The 27,091-nt window shown below is 40.3% G+C and overlaps 2 long non-coding RNA genes across 5 annotated transcripts; both read left to right on the forward strand.

The window, feature by feature from the left end:
• Positions 1-284: 284 nt before the first annotated feature.
• On the forward strand, positions 285-4,426 carry LOC307046870. The gene is made up of 3 exons (XR_013810253.1): positions 285-394; positions 3,735-4,018; positions 4,305-4,426. It is a non-coding gene; the product is annotated as an uncharacterized lncRNA (long non-coding RNA).
• A 14,898-nt stretch (positions 4,427-19,324) lies between these two features.
• On the forward strand, positions 19,325-26,341 carry LOC307047021. 4 transcript variants are annotated; one of them, XR_013810318.1, is made up of 6 exons: positions 19,325-19,463; positions 20,827-20,878; positions 23,372-24,396; positions 24,905-25,063; positions 25,262-25,333; positions 25,714-26,341. It is a non-coding gene; the product is annotated as an uncharacterized lncRNA (long non-coding RNA). The 4 variants fall into 4 exon arrangements; XR_013810319.1 differs by having other exon boundaries at positions 23,372-23,671; XR_013810317.1 differs by having other exon boundaries at positions 23,372-25,063.
• The last annotated feature ends 750 nt before the right edge of the window (positions 26,342-27,091 follow it).

Here is a 27,091-nt window from a genome sequence, read left to right on the forward strand (position 1 = left end):
TTCGTTGCGCCGGAAACATCAACTTCGGCCATTTCTGGCGGTGACGTCATGAGTAGAACACAGCTGAGCTCAGTCCCGTTTGAATGCATTGAAGGGCCAAATATTATGACAAAGGATGCACAGCAATAAGACGCCAAGAATAATTGGCAAGCGATATGTTGTATGGGGATGTGGGGCCGTCTCAACATCTGTTTATGGGATGTTTTTGTGGCCAAAAAATGATCAAATGTTGCGTATTATGGACAAAACAAGTGCGTCGTATGAGGCGGACTTTTGCTAGACCAGGTAACCCGGGGTCGATGAAACCGACGATGTGTGGGCAGCACATCGAGAGATCGTGTTTCGAACAATCAACAATGCCCGCTAAGGAGAGAGAGTAACAGCTTTCTCGAAGGTTCGTTTTGCTTTCTTACAACGTTACGTTAACTTAACCTTACGTTTGCCATGAGGCTATGTTACTTCCCTTAAAAGAGCTAGCTGTCTTACAGTAGCTAACAACAGTTAGCAGCTAACGTTTTCAGCAGTTTGTGTTTCCACTGAAAAACATGATGTAGTTATTTCATGGTAAGTTAACTAAACATTATCTTACAAGTAGAGAGAGTTAAGTTGTGTTTAAAATCATCAATGTAATGCACGTTAAAGGTTTTGTGTTGAGCATGAAGTTAGCTTTACTGTAGCTCACCAAAGGTTAGCATGTTAAGCTGCACTTTATGTGGCAGCTCGCTTAATATAGGGTGACCAGACGTCCCCATTTTCCAGGGACAGTCCCCGTTTGTATTGGCCTGTCCCCGGTTGAAACTGTCCCCGGAAATGTCCCCGTTTTTTAATATACGTTAAAAACACATAGCAAGGTGAAATAAAACGTTTCATGTCAGGAAACACTGGGTAAACAGACTGCGGTCAAGCCAGCCCGCACGTTGAATTGCGGTGCGCGAATATCCTATGCATTACGGTAGAGCCCTGTAAAAACTGCCTTCAAAATAAAAGCGTTTACTCGGTCAATAACAAATATACCTACAAAACACACCAAACATATTCATATATACTGGAGCTTAAATTAAGAAATATGTACAATATAATGTGATCAATAATAATGTAAAACAAACTACGTAGCCTATAACTACCACATTATAACTGAGTGAATGTAAAATGTAAGTATACAGTTCAGTGTTTCCCCTATATACAAATAGTGGCGGCGCAGCCCCGCTGCTGAAATATGAGCGCCGCTGCTAGGGGGCGCCAGCCAGGTACCCAAAAATAATAATAAGTGGCGAACCTTTTTCATTTTTGATTGTTTGTTATGTTCATTTGTAGTATTTGTGTTAATGGCATAGGGATACAGGCTGTCGCTTAGGGCGCCAGATCTGGGGGGCGCTGCGCTGGTAGCTCTGGGAGGGAAAACACATTTTTGACCGTTGGCGCTCATCAAAATGTTCGGCCTTGATGTAAAAACATTCATAATTAAGTAAATGTAACACCCTTTTCAGCCCGGTTACACGTTTAACTTGGCTTGTACGGTGGGCGCTGTAAGTGATGAAAGTGGGGGATGTTGGCTTATCAGGCGCCCGCAGCTCACAGCCAAAGTGTGAGCGTGGTAGCGAAAGAGCGAGCAAGGGAGAGGGCGCACCGTTACCGGCGCTGTTGTTATTAGAATCTGGTGCTAGCTGCGCTAACGGATATAAGAAGTAGATGTTTCTACAACCAGGGTGGAGGAGAGCTCTCCTGACAGACTGAGAGGCTCAGTGAGGTTAAGGACTCTCTGAGTATTTAGATAGTTAATTTTAGTCAGTTATCTCAGTGGGTCTCAAACGTTTTGACCACAAATTATGTAAACACATATTTCCAAGGCACTCCTTTATAATTATTAGGATAAATAAAAACAGGTTTGAAATCATTCCAATGTATACTATAGGACAGTCAACCAAAAATATTGTTTAAAGTTGGAGAGAAACAAAAATATGCATAAATAAATAAATGTTAGCTAGGTAAAATAAGATATGAATGAACAACAAAAATAAAATAAGCTACATGTATTTGTTATTGGCTATGGTAGGTTATTGGTTATGTTCACATACTTATTTGATTATTAAAATGTAAACCGATCTTTTTCATATGGGCGTTTTAGAGTTGTGCCCCCTAGATCAGGTCTCTAGTAATTGTGTGCTCAAAGTGCACCAGATTGAAGCATTTTACTGGCATACCCCCGGACCCCCCTAGAGGATCTGACGTCCACCCCCCAATTCAAACATGTTCACACAATACTGAATCCATTTGAATCCATTTTGACGTCTATTACTGTTTTTGCAGTGTATTTGTCTTTTGTAGAGATTTTTCATTTATTCTTCACACATGAAATGTCGCCTAAAATCTCACCTAGGGCAGGAAATTCTCTAGAACCGGCCTTGGCACTAGGCCTCAAGAGCCTTTCTTGTGCTGACACATAGAAACAAATTGGCGGGGCGCACTTCGCACGCGCACACACTCAAATATTCCATGCGCTCCGCGCTCACATTATGCTGGGCCCATGTGCCTTAGCACCGCTGCTATGACTCCATCCTAGGGGAAACACTGCTGAGTTATGAAGACATATCCGACATTTCCACTTGGTGACTAATTTCAATTTATGTTGACACCATCTCACAACACTCCTAAAATAACATTACTTTCTGAAGCACAATTTAAAATGTATGCTGTTTAAAATCTCAAATGAGATCTATTGTCCATCTATATTTGTATTATTATTTAATGGAAACCATCCATAATCAAAGAGTCACTCGAAGTCAATCAAATACTTATTTCGCTTCAGGGTGATAGCAGGAAACCCCATCTAGTCAATCAGAGAGAATCAGGACAATCTGATCTAGAGTTTCAAAATAAAAGACCTTTGAAGTCTCATATATGGGCTATCGTCCTTCTGTTTTCATACAAGAATAAATAAGAAACTGTCAAATTATCAAAGACTTATTTCACTTCAGGGTGATAGCAGGACACCCCATCTAGTCACTCAGAGAGAATCAGGACAATCTGATGTAGAGTTTCAAAATAAAAGACCTTTGAAGTCTCAAATGAGCTATCATCCCTCTGTTTTTAGATAAGAATAAAACAAAAACGATCCAGTATCAAATACTTATTTCACTTCAGGGTGGTAGCAGGACACCCCATCTAATCACTCAGAGAGACTCTGGACAATCTGATGAACAGTTTCAAAATAAAAGACCTTTGAAGTCTATGAGCTATCGTCCTTCTGTTTGTATCCAACAGTTCAAATGTTCGAATTACATTGAACCAGAATTGTCCCCCTTTTTTCTTTAACGGTGAAGACAATTGGATATGTTAATGATATATTGACCGCAAACTCAAAATGTCCCCGGTTTTAATTTTGAAAATCTGGTCACCTTAGCTTAATACAAAGAGGGGTTTTGTGCTTCATTGTAAACTTTTCTTACAAATGTGTGTTAATCTACCTGAAATTGTAGGGACAGTTTTTTTCTACTCAACTATACAGACCATTATTGAGGAGATGCAAAACATACTGTAAATGAGTTGGGTCCGACATATACTTTGAGAAATTTTAGTTTGCTGCAAAAAAAAATGAAACATTATCAGATGAGGACATCACCAAAGTGTATGAGTCTGTCAGTTGATTTGATCTGTTCTCTGCATGTCGTACTGCTCTGGTATGAATAAAAAATATAATTGTAAAATGTAAGTCTCTTGCTCTTGTCATCGTTCAGGCTTTGCATTTGAACTCCTATGACTGGTTACGGACTTGAAGGGAACGACTTCCTGGCCTTCCTGACATCCAGGAAAATGGTGAGATACTAATCCATTTCAATGCCAACAGCAAGTCATTGTTTTTAACTTTTTTAATATGATTTTTTGGGGAATTTCTGTTTTATGGGATAATAGAAATCTACTGGAACCTAACACCAGAGAGAGAGAGAGAGAGGGAGGAGATGATATGCAGCAAAAGGCCCAGCCGGATGGTTGCTGCTCCGTGTGGAACGTGTTCTATCAGGTGAAGCACTTTGGTACCCAGTTATTTATGGTATTGAGTTTGAATTTAGCCTTTGGAAGGTAATTTCCAACAGTGCATTGTAATGACTGAAAAAACATTTCTTTGTCTCTTAACATTCCTGTAATAATTTGTTTTTTTATTGTTGATATTGTTTTGTTCTTTATTTTTGTTGTGAGAATAACTTTGCAATTGTGTAAGTGCTATATAGTTATACTACTATTATTGTTGTTACCATCATTACCATTATTAAAAATGTTTTCTTTGTTTTCTTTATTTATCGCTGCAGATAGGATCATGCCAGCCCACATCCAACACCTGATCAAGAACTTGTGAATCTTCAGGCAGAGAAGATGAAGACACCTGTTCAAAGTTCCAGTTTCCTGTACATGGAACCATGCCTGTCCTCTGTTCCACATGTCTTCAGTCAGTCCTGGGGCCTGTACTACGAAGCAGGATTTTCGCTTAGCCGGCTAACTTCAGGGAAAACTCTGGCTTTCCGGTTTTAAGAAGCTGGTTCTCTTTTTAGCGGGCTAGCTCTCCATGGTAACTTATGCTGAGCGGCTAACCTGCCCCGGAGCAGGTTAGGTTGCAGGCTAACTCAGTGAAAAGCACCGCCTGCTGACCAATCAGAGCTCAGTGTGCGGAGTTTAAAGCGATCAAGTCACAGGAGAAAGGAAATACAGTTTAAATTGCCGTTGCAGGAAAGACGGCCGGCAAAAATCATCAGACTGTGTTTACAAAATTGCGGCGCAACTTGGTGGGCGGTACCCTGGAAAGACATCTCTGCGTGAGAAATACAAGGTGTGGCGTGTGAGCGTGTGAATGGAGTGAAATGCTTGAGAGCTCTGCATAAGTAACCGGATCAAAGTAACAGTACAGTCCACGGCACTGTGAGTGCAGACGTCGATGTGTCCCATTATCATTCATATCACATCATATCACATCATAATGTATCATATATTTCCTTATCTGAGTCAGCTGAGCCGTATCTGGCCGTGCAACACTCACAGTGTCACATGTAGGGATGGGTACCGAGAACCGGTACTAAGTCAATACCGGTACCTTATTGGACGGTATCGGTATACCGTTAAGCCGCTGGACTAACGGTGCTACTATCGGTATATCTGTTACGTCTACTTCCTTAGTTTAACTTTAAACAATTCTGGTTGGTTGGGAACCCTCATCCCGTGTGATGTATCCGGTTTGAGACCCCTCTGATTGGCCACTGTAAATGCCACTCCTCATCTCTCTCAACAGCGCTCTTATTATTGTTGTGAGACTCCCGCAGCCATGGCGGACAGAGCGAAGCGATCCAAGGTGCACTTTTAAAAAATGTATTGGCGATAGTGCAAGGTGCAATCTATGTACTCAATTATTTGCTTGTAAAGGGGGTGACACAAGCAACTTAATGAAGCATTTGCAACCGAGACACTCATTGAATCTAAAACGGTGCAGCGATACCGCTAGTGCTATTAGTGCTAGCGGGCTTCAGCCGCGCCGTGTGTAAATGTGACCTGAGCGAAGGCTCGCAGGCAGGTTAGCTGCTGCGCACGGGTAATATGTTTTGTTTACCTGGGTGCAGTCTTGCAGGCACATCGCCTTGTCTTTTTTTAGTTTATTAACACCAAATTATTGAAAAGTATCGATAAGAGTATCGAAAAATACCGATACCGATAAGCAGTACCGGTACCGGTACCGGTATCGATAAAATCCTAACGATACCCATCCCTAGTTACATGTATGCAGAAGTATTATTTTAAGCAACACATTAAGTTGACGAAACAGTCAAGTCAAATGTAATTAAAGTCAGATCCACTCATGTCTTAGACGGGGCAGTGATATCATAAACCTGTTAATGTACGCGTTCAAACACTTTTTCTTTTACCAGCTGTATTCACCTTGCAGGTGCAGCTATGTGGCTTTGATCCTGGATAAAGTGTTTAAGTCATGGATGTTTAAAGTTTAACGTCTTCATATTTGTCTAATTACATAGTTGACTTTTCATTCAGGAAGTATGACGCTGCGCTGTCAGTACGCTTCTCCATGTTTGTGATTGGTCGAATGCTCCAAATACCACCCCTTTCATGTGAACGCGCACCTAACTAGATAGGACACGGCTGGCTTGAGCGATCCACTGGATAACCCGGGTCATAGTACCGTTTAGCAAGAGCGTGTATGTTTTGGATTAGGCCAACCGGCTAACTCAAACATATCCAGGTTAGGTTGAACCAGCTTTGTAGTACAGGCCTCTGGAACCTACAGATGTAGCGCTTCATTTCAGACAGTTTGAACGTGAGGGCCGTGATTGGTACGTGATCTGCCCTTGCTCAAGGGAAAACCTCCAGCTTGACTTGAGACCGCCCCCGTGATAGATAAATGTAATTATAATGAAGCCAGCTGCAATGGATCATTGATCCACCAGGGGGTGCAGTGGGGTTCCACACTGGAGCTCATGTGAAATAAAGTCAGATACAGTTTGCTGGATGTACAGCGGAACTTTGTTAAGATCCATATATCACGGATATCATACTCTGTGCTAAATAAGAGACATGTAATCATTTACAAAACATCACCATGTTGTTATTTAACAAAATAATGTTGTTTAGTTGAAAAAAACGAACGGGAGGAAATGCAGCCCGGCTCTCGATTTTTAATCCTAATTTAATCATCATCTTCACCACGATAATTTATGTTTATGTTCGCCGAATTTACATGAAATCACTGACACATATGAATATACTGTATTCAACTTCTTTAAAACGTTATTAACGTGCCTAAACTCAGTAATTCACAAAAAATATTTATATTTTAATGGAGCCTCGTCGGCAGATCAGGATCCCAAAGCGTAGCGGAGGGATCCTGATTTGCATGAAGGGTGTTATTTTCCCCATAAGGAACAAGTCGCTGCAAATTATCCCGCTTATTACATGGCCACTTTCTCAGAAAAAGTAACGACATGACTCCCAGTATTAATTTAAATGCTTTTATGGGGTTACTCTACTAAGGTTACTCTGAGTGACAAGCTTACAGTTAGACACAACACTGTCATTGCAAGTGACCCTCAGTTAGTTGACTTTTATGTTCAACTGCTAAATTCGTTACTGATAAAAAAGGGCTTCTACTGTACCTAATTACCTTAACACTAGAACCGCCAGAGGTTTTTGTATAGGCCTACCTAAAACCGTCAAATCCCGTTATTAGAATGCAATTTTTAACAACATAGGGTGCTACATAACACACTTTCAGGAAAAGTCACGGACTGGGAGACTAATATTTTATTGAAAATAAGTTACATTGCACACACACATCACACAAATTGACCCGATTGGCAGTTCTAGTGTTAAATAAACTCACTAATTAATGAACCAGTTCAATACGCATTATTCTTATTCTTATCATTCTTTATGAGCGCAGAAATAGTCTTAAAATCAGATCTGTTTTTTAAATGAAATCTGACGGCAGGCAGTTAGCTCTGATCACCTATGATAAATGCGCCACACCTAATCGCTGGCCATTCAGCCACAGAGCTCCCTCTATACAAATCAAACTAGACGGTGGGAAAGCACCTATTGTTTTAAATAATGGTCGGAATGTGACCTGTGAGCCTTCTGAATTACCGTGGGACAGCAACATCTTATTTTATCTTATCTTAATAATATGTTCATATTAATAATAATAATAAATCATAGAGTATGTGTCCGAAAGGGAGCAGGAGGAAGCAAACACAAAAATATACAAAACATATACTGCATATTAAAGCAAACAATTGTAAAGGTAAAAGTATGAGCATAACAAATAAAGAAGTGTAATGTAAACATTTACATTATTATTATGATTATTTAATATATAAAGACTATATATTATTGAATTACAAGATTAGATATACTTTAGTTGATCTAAAATATTGATGTGTTCAAATGCTCTTCAAAACACAACTGAAAGTCCATGAAACTTGTCTTTCTGTATTTGTGAATGAAGCGCCATCTCCTGGTTAAAACCTGAAATTGAAAATCTGGCAACGCCCTCTTGGAAAATAGTGGGAGGGCTTAACATTCCTCAATACTGGTTTTAGGCAGGTCGTAGGCAGAAGCTGTAAGCTGGAGTCTGAAATTAGGTGCTACATCTGTATGACTCGGACACTAGTTCTACCAAGGCTTATTAGAGGTAAGAGTGGTAGGAGAGGAGTGGAGTTATCTTTGTATTTAGGCTGCAAGTCTACAAAGGTGATCAGATGCTAATAATGATCCGATTCATTTTATAATTGTCTGCCAATACCGAATCCTGATCCGATTATTCTATTTCCCAGATAATACAGCTGCACCGTGTACACTAGCTCTCTTTTTTTTGCCATTGTAATTCACCATAAGCAATTGTTGACTGTAACGTCTATGCCAACCAACTGTAATTTGTAATGTATTATACTTTAACGGTTCTGGCAACCACAGCAGCCCAAATGTTAACGTAAATGTCAAGTTTTCTTTTTACAGTGTACTATCTGTACATTTATTTTCAGTTTGCATGAAGAAGTGGCTTCAACAGACAGAAGTGCAGGCCAGATTGGGAAAGGCTGGACGCTACACAACGGGAAACATTATGGACATGAACAAGAAAAGAAAAAAAACACTTTCTTTGTTGCCTTTTTCTTATCATATATAGTGTTACGGTTTTTGTTACCATTTAAATATTGAATTCTATGTATTACTTTTATTTTAAATGAAATGAACCGGTTTTAGATAACATATTTATTTTGATGTGTCGGTTGATTTGCAGGTTGGTTGTTATTTGTATAATTATTGTATTGTTACTGTGTATTTTATTATATTAACTAGCTATTTATTAAATTAAAATACTGTTATGAACACTATACAATGTCTTTATTTTGGTAGATACCAGAATACATGACACAATGAATCTTTGTAATATATTTATGTTCTCTTGTTTAAATAATCATACCAGTATTTAATGTGTGCTGGTCACCTGGAATCCTGGTAAGCTCCCAGCATGGTATATTTAATACTATTATTAAACATAAGCTGGTGATAGATGGATAAACCAGCCATCCTGGCCAGCTAAAGTGTCCAAAACCCCTCTCCAGCCAACCATTTCAGCCTAATATCTACTGGCTGGTCAATTTACAACAGCTGACCAGCTACATTTATCTAAGCTCGTTTTTTTCAGCACGATATATTATTATTGATTTACTATTTATTGAGAATCTCTATGAATTAAAGTCAAATGTATACCAGTCTGTGTTCTGTTGCTGCATCGGATCTCCGCCAAATCCAGGATCATCACCCCCCTAGTTCGCTCCCGTCTGTATCTCTCTACTGCTACTTGAATACTGTGGCTCAAACTGGTATGGTTCCACCACGTTAGACTCGCCCGCATGATCTGATTCCACCACACCGGCATCCTCTTCAATAAAATCCTCCTCTTCTTGAAAGTGCACCGAGTCTATTGACGACTCACTGTCACTCGATTCTGTCTCCAGAGTCCGACATCAGCCATATAGTTAGTGTATTATTCAACAAGTATTCTACTCGTGACGTGCGTGACGTCACTAACCGGCGAAAGCTGTTTTGTTTGGAGCGGTCGTGTAACATCGGAAGCGAGCATGGAAAGTTGTAATAAATCACGATTTATAAATACAGCGGGCATATTGTCATGAATGACATGATTTCCCATTAATAATAGTATATATCCTAATAAGAACAGTATTGTCCTTCATTTCGTAAGCTCTTTAAAGTCACAGCAGGCATAACAACAGCCGGTGTTTCTTGTGAGTGTTTCCCTGCCATAGAGGCTGAATCATCATCATATTCCTAAAACAGTCCTGATGCTCTTCTAGGTAATCATACATCCTGTCATGCACACAGCTACATTTGGGCCTTTGTTATCAGGTGCTACTCTGATATTGGAAGAGTACATTCAGTATTTTCCCAACATTAAGCATGCCCTTTTTTTACATTGTAGGCTACTTGGTTCAACACAATACAATCATCCTGTTATTCTTACAGTAAGTCATTTTTTTATAATAAAAACAAGCTTTGTTAGCAATTTATTAAATAATGCTTGGCTTAATCAAACAATTGACAGAAACACACTGATACCTGGTCCACCTGTAGGAGGCAAATGAGGTTGTTGTTTTCTTAATAATGATGCATTTCAATGAAGAACCTTGATTCTTCGGTGGAGGTAATTTATTGCTTTCTCTGGGGAGCAAACTGTAACATGAGGGCGAAGAAGGCGGCTGATCATTATTCATCTTTCTGTGCCTTCTCAGTCCCCACAGATTGCAGATTCAGATACAGCCTGCTTCATTCTGCGGAGCTTGCAACTTAAGTGGAGCAAAGCAGAAAGATTAATACTGTGAAAACAAAGATTTTTTTGGGGGGGGGGTTGGGAAATTAAATGACAAGACGCAATTTTCCACCCCGCTGACTTGGTGCTGCGGTGGTTGAGGAAACAGACGGCGGGGCATGGGGGGTGAGGGTGTAGAGGGAGGGGGGGCAGAAGAGATTATACTTTCGGCCATATGTGGGGTTGGGGGTGGCAGTGCTCCATATGAATATCACCCTACATCTGATGAGCTGAAGTCAGGAGAAACAGCACAGCATGGAATAAAGCTCCAAGCAGACAGCAAATTGTAACCCTGCTCATAGGTTTAAAATAAAAAATAACTTTGAGTCAGACCTCAAAGAACTGAGGCTCAATATTCTCCTGCCTCTGGTGAAGCAAATGTGCTCGCTCCCCCTCCACGTTAGCTAGCTTTAGCCAAAAATGAGATGGAGAGACAAACAAACTAAAAAGAGTCACTGATATCTTTTTCCAGAAGGATAGACCACAGGACTTTGATTAAAAGTAAGAGCAAGACCATGCAATATATATTTGTATGGGCTGGGCAAGTTAGCACATTATTATTGCGTTTAATGCATTACTTAATTAACGCAGACAATTTTATTAGGGGTTTTAGGATGCTTCAAAAGTTGTATAATTTTGCACGGATTCCAGGATTGGTGAAAAATTCTACATTCTGGAGTCAATGTGTTCAAATAGTCCAACATGCTCTCTAGCACCACCTATGGCCATTTCCATTTTTGGAAAGATGTACACCGTAACCCCGAATAACCTGAAACTTTGCACACTTATTTGGGTGGACCTGCTCTACATATTATCTCCTTAATAAAAGTATACAAATAAATACTATTTTGCTAATTCTCGAGAGACGCTGAGCCTCGCGTTGTGCACGCGTCGCCATCTTGTGGATTTGTTGATGGGAATTAATGTGAATAAATTAACTCTAGGTTAGCGGTACTCTTGCTATCACTACTCACCAAATAAACCTTGTCCCTTATGCTAGCCCTGACAACACCGGTAAGCACACCTTCATCTAGGCTGCACTGCTTTACGTGTCCTGACTTGTAGTGGTTCTCTCCTCTATCTACACTCTTCTTGTCATCTTGTCACAATATCAGACTGGTAATTGACACAGCCATGACTTCTAGTTAAATTCAGTGTGGCTAAAATGAAAAGCTTTGTTAAAATATGCAAGCGCGCGAAAGTCAAAGTCAGCTTTATTGTCAAAAATTCTACATGTGTTATACATCCAGAAATATCGTTTCCCGCAGTCCCACAGTGTGACATGTATACATAAAACAAAACAAAAAGGGCCTAGAGAAATACATTACACAAAAGAAAAAGGGCCTCCGGGGTATACAGTTTAAAATGTTAATAATATATTTAAAGTGTTCAAAGTGCAGTTTCAGTCCAAGTCAGTTGAAACGATCTTAAGTTTATTCGTTTATAGCATAACGTTGGCATTTTGCTTCTGGCGACTAGATTTATGATTCAAAAATCATAAAAGTAAGGTTGACATGTGGAGATTATCCGGCTGAACAAAACGTGATCCCTCTTTTAAATGTGTGTCAACAACAGACCTTATTTCGAGCTATTTTTTCAAAATCCTATGGAGAAATTGCATTCGTTTTTGACGAAGGAACCGGAAGAAGTTTACTTCCGGGTTCTAGGACACGTCACTGCGGTTCTCTATTATACCGCACTGTCAATTAATTAAAATAAAGTAAATATATAAATCGTCATGAACACATCTGTCCATGTGAGTGCTGCTGTGCCTCCTGTCATCATTAATGGACGTCTCTTTAAAATGACTGCTCAGATGAGAGGATTTCTCATTTCTCTAAACGCCTGCTGCTTCCCCTCCTGTCTCCTTGGTTCGCCCTCTAGACTCCTCCGCTCGCATCTCCTGTGGGCGGGACTAAGACACAAGGATGGGAGTCGAGGAGGGGAATTAGAGAAATGAGAAACCTTTAGTGAACCGACATGGAGCACAAGGGAAGACAAGACTAAACACACAGAAGGGTAATCACAGGACAAGACACAGCTGGGCAGGGGAGGCAGAAACAAAAGGGCAACAGGTGAACACAATCAGACAATCAGACACAGGAGGGCAAACACAGGAAGGAAGACAAGACATGGGGTGTTTCTCAATGTCGAGCAAAGCTGCTCCAGAGCCACTATTTCAAGCATACTACGTCATCGAGTCCCGCCGAATGACTGTTCCAATGTCCAGGATACTTGGAATTCTACCGAGGCCGGCGTACTTCGCTGCGGGAAATTTCGAGGCTGCACATGTGTAGACTCTGTGGTCTTAAAATCCCCACAATGCTTTGCGCAAGGACCAATTTTCAAAATCTTTGGCGGAAAATGTAAGGCGCAACCTCTCATATGATGCACACCTGCACACTTGCTAGCCTGTTCCATTCTTCGTCTTCCGAGGCTAGGAGGTATTCTTGCCTCGCTTCTTAAAGGGGACCTGTCATGCAAAATGCACTTTTGTACGTTTTTTATACATGAATATGTGTCCCCGGTGTGTCAGGGAACTCACCAAGTGTCAGAAAACACAACCGTCTCTCTTTTCCTCCATACCCAAATCTCTAAAAACGGGGCTGGAACGGATCTGATACTAATACAGATTTGAAAATAGTGTGACGTCAGTGACGAGGAACTCCGCCTATATGGCCAACTCTACACCTATCAGGGGCAGTGGCGGCCGGTCCATAGGGGCGCTAGGGGCGCCGCCCCCCCTCTTCCCACATGTTTGATTGTCATTAAAAATTCATAAAAAAATATATTTCCCAAAAATATATATTTTTTATTTTTATTTTTATTTTTAAAGAACAAGGTAAATATTATACAGTTGGTATCAGTAAAATGTATAATCTACAATAAAATCTTGTTTAAAATTGTTTTACGATGTCTAAAGTTACTGATAAGTCACATGTTTCCTGCCTGGCCGCAGCATGTATCATTACCCTCTCTCGTCCGGGCGGTAGAAAAGAGCCCTCAGCCAGGGCAGCTGCAACCAATAAGCTGACTGTTGCTATCTGTAAACTATGCCGCCGAAACATAATTTCAGCCAATCAGCGTCGTCAGATCTGATGCTCAAAGGGCGCCCTTTCAGCGCCCTGGCCTGTGTGTCTGTTTAGACTCGTATCCAAGGTGACGCTACAGTAGGGGATGGCTGCGTCTGCAGTTGTAGACTCCGGTGCTAGTGGATCGCCGGAGCTGTAGATTAACATTTGCATGCTTATTGTAGCCTGTGGCACCATGGAGCATATGTGTGGGCTGGACCTGTATTTTACAGGAAAGGAGTGATCAGAGGGTCGAGTTGTCGATTCTTGTTCAGTTTTCATCTTCCTCACCCTCTCAGACTTTGAGTTGCGCGCGCTGCTAAAGAGACGCGCTACCATGGAAACCAAACAATGGTGTACCTGTATTAAAGTCCGAGTGGAAACAGTCGTGAGTAAATCTGATTTTGTCAGAAATCGGGAGAAATGCGGGTGTATCCCGCGAAAATCGGGAGGGTTGGCAAGTATGACACACACACACACACACACACACACACACACACACACACACACACACACACACACACACACACACACACACACATACACAAACACACACATACACACACAATGTTCGTATTTAGTCTCCTGATTTTAAATGCCCTAGTATGGTTTTGTCACCATTTCCATAGCCCCACCAAAAATATTTTCCACCAGCCGCCACTGGGAATGAGAGGTTGCCGTGGCATGGTAACAGCATGGTAACAGCATGGTAACAGCATGGTAACATGACACTCATAACTCGGCCCCCTCCTTTGCAGGGGGGCGTGGTCAGCTGCAGCGCATGCAAAGACAGGGTGGAGGAGAGGAAAATAGAGCAAAATGAGGCATGGCTAAAATGCATGATCTGTTTGGTATTTTGAAAAAAAAACGTATAAATATACCTTATATAGCATATAGGTATAGCCCTACAATATATTATTCAAATATAGCATGATAGGTCTCCTTTAAGGAACTCACTCGGAGGTAGATGTGCTACCAAGCATACCCCCTCTACATTGAGAATCACCCATAGAGAGAACAGCATTTCAAAATAAAACCATGACAAGACAGACAAAACTAAAATCTTGACAATAACTTGAAACTGATTAGAGATACACATACAATGCTGAGCATCACACACGCACGCACGCACGCACGCACACACACACACGCACGCACACACACACACACACACACACACACGCTGATCACCAAAAACACACATTAAATGAGTATCTTAAATGACATGGAAGAAATAAAAGCAACATACCTGATCGTTTTCATAATTTAGACAGAAAAAAGGGTTATCCAACTATTTGGATAATCAGAAAACATACCAATCCTGTACAAAACCAGGCAAGTGTAACCGGTGTGGTTAAGCGGTCTCTGCGTTGTGACACGTCATAAATTCCCCCAAAACAAGCGTAATGAGACGGAATCTAATTTCAGGGCCCACACTCACAAACCTTGTAGCTCTGGAATTTGCCAAAAGAAAGATTTGAGTTAGTCGTCCAGTCCAGTATTTCTCTGTGGTCCATGTTGAACTGAGGCGTGTGGCGCAGTGGATTAATGGGCTGATCTTTGAATCAGAGGATAGCAAGTTTGAGTCCCACTGCATGTCGTTGTGTCCCTGGGCAAGACACTTCACCCCAATTTGCTCCTGTGGGGATTGCCCACAGTATTGAGTGTGAAGTCGCTTTGGATAAAAAGCGTCTAACAAGTAATAATAATAATAATAATAATAATAATAATAATAATAATAATAATAATAATAATAATAATGGGTTTAATTTATAAAGCACTTCATATTTGACTTCAAATCCCGAAGTGCTACAAGCAGTGAGCATGAACAGTAAAAAAAAACATTGCACAACATGGTAGAATCAATAAAAAGCAATAAAAAACAAACAATACAAATAAAACTCAAATAAAAGGGTGGTAATAAATAAAAGGTCTAGGGAAAGGCTCTATTGAAAAGATGGGTTTTGAGGCCTTTTTTAAAAGCCTCCACGGTCTGTGGTGCTCTCATGTGGTCGGGGAGAGCATTCCACAGACTGGGGGCAACCGAGCAGAAGGCCCGGTCTCCCATAGTACGGAGCTTAGTCCTGGGGGGTTTGAGGAAGTTGGAGTTGCTGGAGCGGGTGGTCCGCAAGGAGGTATGGGAGGTGAGGAGTTCCTTGAGGTAGGGAGGGGCAGTTCCATGGATACACTGGTGGGTGAGGACGTAACTGACGCCTGGCCTCTGTCTCCTGAGCCGTTAGATCCTGGCAGATGTACATTTTGCTGCGCCGGTATGTGAGAGTGCCTTTCTCCCTGAACACTGTAAGATCGTTTTTTTGCCTTGCTTGGTCTGAGCTTGTTTGGAAGCCAGGCTTTGTAAACCATAATTGCCCACCTCTCTTCTGCTCCTTCTTTTAGACCGATACCTCGTATATTTTCTATGGCTTCCTTATTTCACTTTTCTCAGCTTGGTCGGTCAAGGCCTTAACTCTTTACTCAAGTTCAGCAACTCTGCCTTCAGAGAGGCTGTGTGATCCGTCTTCCTGATAAATCTTCCCAGGTTGCACTTTTTCTTTTAGTGTTGTCATCAAGGCTACCCTGGGAGGACTGCAGGTCAGCAACTTTCTGCTCCATATGAACGCAAATCTTCACTGAAAATGTTAATATCTTCATAGAAAAGGCAGGCACTCTAGAGACTATATGCATTAACAGTAATAAGAAAACTGTTGTGTACAAAAAGCAACAGGAAACAGACATTTGCCAAATATCACAGTAAACCATTTGGAAATGTATTAGGAAAAACCCCACAGGAGTTATACAATATTTGAATTAATTGCTTAAATCAAAGTGAAATACTTGAGGGAATTAAGATAGTAAAATGTTTTGGGCTTGCTGTCAATCTGACCTGCATGCAGCTTACATTTTACAATGATGATATGTTTGGATTTTTGTTTCAAGAATACAAAAGGAGTGAGAGTAAATCTAGTTACTTAAATATTAAAAGCTGACATTACACCCTAGTTATTCCCTTGTAGTTACTTAAATTGGACATATCATGCAAAATGCACGTTTGTACGTCTTTTATACATGAATATGTTTCCCCGGGTTCCAGGGAACTCACCAAGTGTCAGAAAATACAACCCTCTCTCTGTTCCTCCATACCCAATCTCTAAAAACAGGGCTGCAACGGATTTGATACATGTGGATTCTGATTTGCACCCCTATGATGTCACAGAGGTGCACTCCGCCTGTATGGTCAACTCTCCACCTATCAGGGGAATGAGAGGTTGCCGTGGCATGGCAACAGCATAGCAACAGCATGGCAACAGCATAGTAACATGACGCTTGTGCCTCGCCCCCTCCTTTGCAGGGGGGGGGGGGGGGGGGGGGGGGGGTCAGCTCCAGCTCATGCAAAGACAGAGCTGGAGTGAGGCAAAATGAAGCATGGCTAAAATGCATGATCTGTTCGGTATTTTGAAAAATAAAACTTATAAATACCTTATATAGGTATGGCCCTACAATATATTATTCAAATATAGCATGATAGGTCCCCTTTAAGCAGACTGTGTTTCTTTCCTATGTCACAAGAAAAGAAAGGCAACAATAATAATCTGTAACATTGTAACACTGAACATGAGTCTATCCTGTTTTGTGAATTGGGCTTCTGACCAGGGTCAGCAGGGCAGTGTACCCTCCCTGATGCCCAATGTGGAGAAACAGAGCTGGAGCTTTCTGACTTGCCAGTCACATCCTGTTTTTGAAGCCCCGACAGCACCACCCCCTGCCCCCCACCACCACATTCATGGTCATAATTTGAAATATGGAGTGGTTCACTCAGTAGATCAGGAACAAAACAACTGCAGTATTTTCTGTTGTTATCCTGAAATTCCATTTTTGTTCAGCTTAAAGTGAACATATGTCTCACAGGAGGATAAAAACAGCCGATCTTTGACAGACTGTGGGGCGACATAAAACAGTGACAGGTATCTAGGTTTTACATGTACACCAATTACTCGAATCTCACCTCTACTCCCCCTTTCTCCTCCTCTTCAACTGAACACAAGAAAAGGACATGGTCCACAGAACAGGAGGAAATTGGTCCCTTGGAGGATTCCATGGCCTTGTTACAGAGCCGAGCTGAAGATAAAACTCACACAAACAAGTCCACAGTCCCCTGAAGAAACCCTCGGATCTTGCAGTGCTCCAAGCATTGTTGAATGATATATCGATTAGGGCCGGGACTCGATTAAAAAAAATTATCTAATTAATTAGAGGCTTTGTAATTAATTAATCTAAATTAATCGCATTTTTAATCACATATAAATATTTGACCTGAGAACAGTGAGAAGCAATTTTTTTCACATGGATTTTAGTATACCATTGAATAATGACTGAATACATAAGCTTAAGCAACAAAACATTGTTTATTTTTTTCAAGGTGGTACTTAACCAAGACCAACAGAAAAGTGCAATTTTTGCCATAAAGTGTAGCAATAGCATATTTAGGAATAAAGTACATTTCAGAGATTCAGGTAGGTAGACTTTCTGTAAACTATAACACTTTGTTTTTGAATTAAAACACAATACTTTCAAGTACATTCAGAACATTGGAAACCCTGACTATTAGAAAACATCTCTCTGTTGCTTCAGAGGCCATAACAGACTTTGTTGATTTACCAACAGTTGATTTAAAAAATCTAATCAATTTCAGTCCAACTCTCTCAATAACCTTGGCCAAAACAATAAACAGTTCAACATAAAGTGCCAGTTGCACCAACAACATAATAAATAGTTCAACATAAAGTGTACCATTTAAAATAAAATAAAAAAGTGCCAGTGATTGTCCTCAATCCCTCCTATTCTTCCAATATCCTGATGAAAAATAAAATCTCTCTGTTGCATAGGCCACTGTTTGATCAACGCAAATTGGGTGTGGGTCCTTGTACTCCGAGTCGGGCTAACGTCCACGCTAGCTGCTATATGTTTTGCATTGAGGTGATACTTGAGGCTTGATGTTCTGCGGTGATATGCGAATTCCTTTTTGCATAATTTCCAAACAACCGTGCTCTTATCGACGCTTCCATCCGTCCGTTTTTTAAAACAAAATGTCCCATCCACGGGGCCAAGCAAAGCGGTCTCATCAGCTTCTTCGTTCATGTTTGACTATTGTTCACTGTGGTTTGTTGTTGTCTGAAGTCATGAACGTTAGTTGGTGCTCCAGTATAATCGGTACCCCTGAAACTCATCCAGTGAGAAACGTTCCGTGGTGCAAAAATAAGCGCGATTAAAATGCGTTAATTTTTTTAACGCCTTCATTTTTGTGTAATTAATTAATCTTAATTAACGCGTTAAAGTCCCGGCCCTAATATCGATACATCTTTTTTCTTATTAGGCTACTGGACAGCTAATATCTCCTTATGTCCTCACCAGCCCCGGACTGCTGCCAGCATGATGACAGAATATAACCCAACTCACAGAACATCAAAGCATCAGAACAGACTGGCCTTGGACCAGGAAATACCAGACCTGGCTGTTCATATCAGCCTGTAATAAGGGGCGGACTGGCCATTGGGAATACTGGGAATTTTCCCGGTGGGCCGGTGCTGTGCGTGTGCTGGAGGGCCAAAAAATATATATATATTTTTTTCTTTTGTTTGCCTAAATCCTACCGGCCCACATTTGTACACTGTAAAACCTAACATTGTGTTAAATAAGAATGAATAAGTAAGCCTTACTTATTTTTTATTAACTTGTTATTAACACTCAGTTTAAATAATTAAGCTGTAATACAACTCAATGTAATTGATGTGAGCTAATTTAGAAAAGCTAAGTTAGTGGAAATGTTTTTTTTTTTTAAACATTAGGACATGCGCAGATCACTCCTTGACCACTTCGCGCTCAAAGTTACTTTCTGGAACTTTCTGGAACATTTACGAGCATGCCCTGCAGCGGATGGACGTCTCCCCAACGGCTAGCCGCTATGGTCATTATCATTGTCACATTACAGCGAATCTTGTGCTTAGCACACTGCTTTGGTAAGTACATATTAACATCCCAACCGTTTTGCTGTCTTGTTGTTGTATTTAATCTCAAGGTTTATATGCTTGCTAGTTAAGATAACATTAGCTAACGTTAGCTAATGTTAGCTAATGCTAACTATTGCAGACATAATGTGGCGAAATCGTGTTGCAGCTTGGCCCAGGAGGTAGTCTTAAAACATTTAATATATGGAGATAGACGAGGGCTGACTTGATTTATCTGCATAAACGTTTTTAAGTACGTTTTGTATGAGTTGAGGTTCTGTTTAGAAGGCATTGAACAAAGACTAGCACGTGAGTAACTTCATTATTAATGTCAGTGTGTTAGCCTAATGCCGTGACTTGTGGCTGTTTTCAGTTTTATATATTAGCCTATACAACAAAGTATAAAGTTACACTTCACAACGTGTGAGCGCCAATCAGTATATACTCCAAGCGGGTTGCGGTGCGGGACCGGGAACTTGAGGAGGGACTCTCCCGCTACAGGCGGCCGTTCATGGGTGCAGACTGCGGGTTCCTCCGCCAGCTCCGCGGTGCTGCAAGCCGTCACTGCGGAGCTGCGGAGAGACCCTCCCGCTATGGGAGGCCGTGCCTGGGTGGAGACTGCGGGTGCAAGCTCCGCGGGGCATGTACCGGGCATTACTTCACCGCGACTCGCTCTTTTTTAAATGTGTCTGGCGGCTGTGTCTGTGGGCATTACAATTCGCCGCAACGGGGAGTGGCGGGGGTCGTCAGGTCCCCACGTGAGGTGTAGATGTAACGTTCTTGCCGTCTGAAGTCACTGTTGATAATTATACAATCAGTTTCTTTCTATTTTAATTGTGTAATTAACAAAGTGCATCAGATTAATGGATTTCAATTTTCAAATATAAAATATATCTCCCGAAATGTTCAACAAAAACAAAAAATCCCAAACAATGTGTGACAGTTGAACCATGTATTACACAGTTATAGTAGGCTATTACCTTTTAATAATTTATTTTACAATAATCATATGGAGGTACCAACTGAAATGTTTTTTTCACTCTTGCATATGTTTAAAGTGCATTTGGTGAAACTTGATTTAAATTAGCATAGCATGAAAGCTAACTGATATTAGTCTACATTTAAAAAGAGTATAGTGTTTACATTCAATGCAACCATAATCTGTTATAATAGTGAAGATGTTGGCTGCCATACTCAGTTGAATAATATGTATTTGATGGTTATAATATCCAGGTCTTTGTGATTTAAAGGCTATGCCATATTCAAAAAAATGTGGTGAGGATTTGTCATGTTTGCAATCTTTGCTATAATCGATTAAATGTCTATGTTTTTGTTAGAAATATCTGCTTTCAATTGTTTTTTTTTCCCCATTCAGGATTTAACAGATAGTGGCAACTCCACACATTCCATGATCACAGCAGTAAAAGGTATTTTTACACACTACACAATTCCTCTCTGATCGTTTTTATTTTTTCTATTTATGTTAAAGGGCCCATGTCATGCTTTTCCGGTTATTACCCGTCCCCTTGTGTGTTATGAAGTTTTTTCTGCATGTAAATGGTCTGCAGAGTCACAAACCCTCAAAGTACACCCTGTAGCGAGTAAAACTCTAACACAGAAAATACCTCCCGAAAAAGCCTCGTTGGAGATTTCTCATTTTCCAATTTTTTCTTCCTGGCCGTCATGATGTGTGAACACCCAGTTGCCCCACCTAGAGCCTTGACGTGCATAGAGCTCTGTGAGCGCTGACAGACGAGTTGGGATTTCACAGCGTTTATAAACCTTTTTCTTACTCAATATTAAGCCACACTTATTGTTTTTACTTCGGCTGTGAGTGTTTGTGTGTGCTCAGGATGAGTTTGGCTGTGTTTAGGTGTGTTTAGGTGTGTATCGCCAATCAGGAAAGCACACCGCCATGGAGCACACACTGCAGCTCAGACTGCAGCTGGGAGCTTCTCAACGTCCCGACCAATCAGAGCACACTGGGCTCACAGGGAGGGGGGGGGGGGGGAGCTCCAACAAGGCGTTTACGACAGAGAGTGAAATTCAGTGAATACACATACTATACAAAGATGCTGTATGAGAAACCAATGTGATTTGGGAAAATAGCACAATATAAATCTATTTTAGTCTACCTCAACAATGGAATTATGACATGGGACTGAAGCTGATGATGTTGAGTTCGGTGAAGATGTGGAAGATTTGGAGAGTCAGTTGGAACATAATGTTGCTGCTCTTTTTCTGAAGATGTCATCAATTCTTCACATCTCTGAAAGTGCAATGCAAGAGGTTATAGAGCAGGTCAACCACATTTATTTGCTGTCGAAGCCCTTGTTACATTCCTCAATTCGAAAAATACTAAATCAACATTGTGAAGAAGCTGATAACTATTTTGTGAGCGAGGTAGCCAGAGTAGTCACTGAGAATAATGTTTTCCTGAAATTCACTTCTGCTGGGGGATCATTGTCAACTGCTAAAAGACATCATACATTACAAGAGAATTCTCTGTGGTAAAGCCTGTTGAATTTATCCTAAAAAACGACAACCAGTCAGTGGTGTATGTCCCCATACTGGAAATGCTGCAGACTTTGCTAAGCAATGGAGACATTTTGGACAAGGCCATGTCACTTGAAAACTATTCTGTATGGCAACGCGGGAGGAAATACAACACAAGGAAGTTCGGACAGGCTCATTCCAACTAAGAACAAAAGAAAATCATGACAGACAGGTGCAAGATGTGTTGCATGATTCTACAATGGCTCAACAATATGGTGTCAAAGGAAGCTGTCCACTTAGTGAAAGCTTGGAACATTTTCATGTTGTCGATGGTTTCCCACCAGACCTTTTGCATGATCTTCTGGAGGGTATCGTTCCAACTGAATTGGCCTTGTGTTTGAAGGCACTGATATCAAAGAAATACTTCTCCCTTGAATTCCTGAATGGGGCCATTAAGAAGTTTCCGTATACATTTTCAGACAGAACAAATCAACCCCAGCTCATCACAAAGACCTTTTCCTCAAAGGGAACAATTGGAGGAAATGGTCATTAAAATTGGACACTACTCCGACTTCTGCCACTACTGGTTGGTCATCACATTCCTGAGGAGGATGAAACATGGGAGGTTTTAATGAACCTAAAAGATGTGCTATTGTCAGTGTCCTCAAGCTTCACAGAAGAGTCGTTGCACTTTCTTGAATGCAAGATTTGTTTCAGAAAGTTTTCCCAAATCAAAGAATGCGCCCAAAGCACCACTACATTGAGCACTACCGTCAATCGATTCAAAAGTTTGGTCCATTATGTGACGTGTGGACAATGCGTTTTGAAGGAAAACACAAGTTTTTCAAAAACCTTGTGAGGCATTCTCACAATTTCAAGAATATAGCCCTCACTTTAGCTCTCAGACACCAAAAAAGGATAGCATTTCATTTAGCTTCTACCTCCCTTTTCAAGCCATCTGTTGAAATCAATAAAGTAAAGTCTGCCATGGTGGCTTCATTTCCTGAAAATGTGCAGAACTTTCTTCATCACAGGAATGCCCAGCAGAACACAGTCCTTGTAGCATCATCTGTCTGCATAGATGGCATTAAGTACAGTGCTGATATGGTCATTTGAGTTGGATGTTGCTCAGGGCTCCCGGATTTCAGACAAATAACTAAAATTGTGGTAATCAATACCGACATATTTTTTGTCTGCAGACTTATGACTTCCTGGTATGATGAGCATCTGCGAGCATATGAGCTGTCTAGAAGCCATTTGTCCACCTTTTCAGTCACACAGTTGTGTTAACTGAACAATGTTTTCCCCCTGTCACTCTACAGAGTTGGAGGCAAACAGCTTGTTACCCTTAAACGGTACATATGATGCTGAGCGATGTGAATTCAGCATTGTGGCAATCTCACAAATGTCTTCCTTTTCCCCAGGATAAGACCTCAACATGGACCAACGGTTATTGCTGAGAGTTTTCATCACCGAAGATTCTATTATGAAGTTAACTTTAAATAAGAGACCGGATTCCGTTGAAGAATTGATTGCTCAACTCAGAGATAAATTATCTCTGCAGTATGAATTTAAACTTCAGTATGAAGATCAAGACTTCAATAATGCCCTCTGCAATTTGACGGAAATATCAGATTTGCCTGAAAGAGCTACACTGAAAATCATCCCTATTGTGACTCTCCATTTAACTACCATTTCATCACCCTCAACAAGATCAGAAACGAGTGAGTGCAGCACAGCAGACACTGAGATCCTGTCGACTGCAGGAACCTCACCATTGCTAAGACATCAACAATGGCCAGAGTTCTTTAACACACCAAATTTCTCAGTTGATGTGAACTACAGACTTAGACAGGGAGATCTTGCCTATATGAATTATGGAACACGACTGACTCCATCAAGAGATATGAAGCGTGACATATTACAAAAGCTTGCTGAAACAGTGTACAGTTTCAAGGCTTATCCTGATGATGATGACTTCAGCAGTGTTGCAAAATCCGTTATTAGCAAACATCCCTGCCTTACCGGGCCTGGTTCTCAGCCTGGATGGTATGGCTGGAAGAATAGCCTGAAATTTAAAATGGCCAACTATCGCAAAAAACTTCGAAAAGCTGGATGTGAGGATGTAGCAATCAACGGAGGAAAAATAAGTAAAGTCAACCCACAGGGTGAATCGTCAAATAAAGAATATAAAACGACCAAAAAGAGGTGAAGCAAATTATCTGCCTAATTCAGCTGAAGGACACGATGAAACAAGCCTCGAAAATGCCAGAAAGATTCTCACGGAGGAAATGAAGAAAAAAACACCTAATGGCACTCTCATCTCACAAATGATGGACCAAACATTCCCACTATGCAGATGACAGATTGTGAAAAAGGAGCCTGCTGTACAGAACATGGTTGAACGATGGCCGGCCCTTTTCACAGAGAGACAGGAGGTTACTTTTAGGTTGTACTGAATAATGCCTTTAAGGTTGACTTTCCTCCATGTCAGCATTTCACTTTCCCAACTTCCCAACCACTAATATAATGCCAATCAAAATAAGGCTTCAACTGATATTTATTTTCATTATCGATTATTCATCCAATTATTCTGTAATTGATTAAAGATATGGTCTATAAAAGGTGATGTTTTTAAATGTTTTGTTGTGTAAGTTCAACATCTAAATATATTGACTTTAATATGATGTCAAATTTATTTCTGATTGATAGGAAGAATTTTACCAAAATCTTTTCATGAAAAATTACTTACCACATTCATTATCATAACATTTGGCAAATATTATTGTTATATATGTTAATGTTAATATTATATTGTTGTGGGCTATAAGTGTACCCTGCCTTTCTATCTAAGCAATAGTGATTGCCTGCTTGCACAATTGTTATGATTTAAACTAATGTCTTCCTAATGTGCTGGTTTTCCATCTCCTACCCCACCCCCTTCTCTACTTTTTCAGGTATTTGCCGAATTTAATCGGATTACCAGTCGGAACCTCGAGGCAGACTTCTTTGAGGCTCTGGACCAGCACACCCCAGGTTTCATCCAACTGTTCAAGTCAAGAAAAGGATCGGTTGGACAGAAACTGACAGAGTTGATGCAGAGCATCAACTGGCCGGTAAGTAATATAACTTAGCAACTTTTTGTCACATACATTGATGACGATATGGTACTACTTAAAAAGCCTTCTAAAATAATTAAAACAACCCCTCAAAAAGATGGAAAAGACCAAAATGTTTCATCTTGTGAGTTTGTCATTTAATCTCATCTGTATCTTCTTTATCTCTATCATTATACACCGGACGTGACTGAACAGCGCTCTGTTGTCCTCAAAGGCATTCCAATTGTACTTGGCGACGACTCCAGGGATTTTTTCAAGACATGCTTTGTAAGTACTTGAAAACAAAAAAACGGTTTGGTTTGCATTTATTGAAAAGTTATATCCCCTATTTACACAAACTTGCAACCAAAAGATTTAATTGGTGTGTTCAAAATACTGTACACTAAATTCCATGACCAGGAGTCTAGATTAGAAATGAGGTGTAAAATAAATGTACGTTCCTAGCTGTATATGCATCCATAGCATTAGTTTCCTCATTCCAAATTTACAGAACCTTCTTGGATATAATGTTACAACGCCGTTTGAGTGTGTACTTGAGCTACATTTTTAGCAAATACTTCAAAGCAAATGCAACATGAATGTTTTCATAGGAAGACCTACTCTAATAGGTAGCGATGATATTCTAAATAACGTGTTTTTCTTTGCAGGATACAACGAGAGATGAGGCCCTATCATCCGTCACCGTTGGTGTGCTGACTGTTCTCAGCGAAGACAGTCCTCAGGAGGGTCCAAGCTCAATGCAACTCGAGCCCATCTCCACTGACATTGTGCTTGAGGGAGGTATTGTGATGGAAAATATCAAAAACTTTCCACAGGCTGTTTGCCTGTTATTTGGCCTGATACATGCTTTGCATTTAGATTACCCAAAATGCATGGCAAATACTCTGATGTTCCTTCAAAGAGTGATGCTTGGACTGGGAACCAAAACCCTCTCACCTAAACTATTAACTTTGAGAAACGCTCTACTGGATTAGACCTTAGTCAAGATAGTCATCAGCTATCAGATAGAACTTGGCACTTAGAAAAGTTGCACTGTTAAATATTATGACAAAAGTTTGTTACTATGGGGACACTGTTATAACTCTGTTAATTGTTGAGAGCAAAGTGCAATGTTTTTTTTTTTTTAAAGTACTCTTCTTCATAGTGGTCATTATAGATTTTAAAAGTTTAGAATTGGTGTGTTGTGCACTGCTGTTTTTATTAAGATAAGGGTTTTTAGTACTTAAAAAGCACTGTTTGTTGGCACTTGAAAATAAATGTTATATTGCAACTGAATCAATTTGTGTTTTTAATGCATTCTTTTTGGAGATTGTTGGGAGCTTACACAAAGTGTTTAGAGATTTGTTGTAGTACAATTATCTTAGTTAGCAGGAATTAGTTTGTTTAATTTAATTTAAATTTGTTGAAATTACGAGTTAGTCAAACTTAAAAGGGTTAAGTTCTGGTGATTTGTATATTTAAGTTTAATTTGTTCATTGAGTTCACACAAATACAAAAAAATAGGTTAATACAAAGTATGCCTTTTAAGTTTACATAACTTAGTTTACATAAGTTTACACAATTTAGTTTACATAAGTTTACACAACTTAGTTTATATAAGTTTATATAACTTAGTTTACATAAGTTTACACAATTTAGTTTACATAAGTTTACACAACTTAGTTTACATAAGTTTACATAATTTAAAAGGTTTTTGTCAACTGTACTTCTCAAAATCAATTGAAGCACACCTAGAATACACAAGTTGTTCGTACTCACAATAAGTAAGTTAACTTAACGTACTTATTGTGAGGCAACGAGTTTGCAAACTTTTTCTAAGTTACCACACCTTATTAAGTTTTACAGTGTAAGTGTTCCGGCCACTCCCTCGAGGGGTAAACAAGCTCCAAAGCGTAAAGGCGTTTTTGTATAGTTTGTGTATACAGTATACAGTATTGTAGCGAGCCCTGGTTCAGAGGAAGGGGCTTGCATAGGGGAGGGGGGGGGGGGGTTACCAGGGAGACGGAGTTCAGGGCGAGTGGCTGT

Source organism: Notothenia rossii (genome assembly GCF_949606895.1).
Source record: "Notothenia rossii genome assembly, chromosome: 7".
NCBI classification, from domain to species: Eukaryota; Metazoa; Chordata; class Actinopteri; order Perciformes; family Nototheniidae; genus Notothenia; species Notothenia rossii.